The sequence below is a fragment of the Phycodurus eques genome, chromosome 19 (assembly GCF_024500275.1).
Source record: "Phycodurus eques isolate BA_2022a chromosome 19, UOR_Pequ_1.1, whole genome shotgun sequence".
Taxonomy (NCBI): Eukaryota; Metazoa; Chordata; class Actinopteri; order Syngnathiformes; family Syngnathidae; genus Phycodurus; species Phycodurus eques.
This window is the reverse complement of record NC_084543.1, coordinates 5,211,130-5,211,415: the sequence shown is the minus strand read 5'-3', so window position 1 is coordinate 5,211,415 and position 286 is coordinate 5,211,130.

The following is a 286-nucleotide window of genomic DNA, read 5'->3' as shown; positions in this document are numbered from 1 at the left end:
TGAGCTGAGTAGTTTGTAGCACCACATACTACATACTGTACCACACCATGCACATAATTAAAATGTATTTTTTTAAATTAATTTATTTTGTTCATTAATTGGTTAATTTGTTTCTTGTAAATATTGACATCACAGAAGTATGTACAAAATAAACAATTGTACATAGATATTTAACATTTTATATTGAATGATTGGTCAATTTATTGTAAATAAAAAGAATAAAATGTAAAATAAAAAAAAATTGCAGGTACATTTAACTTTTTATTTGATTAAATACAGTGGTAAC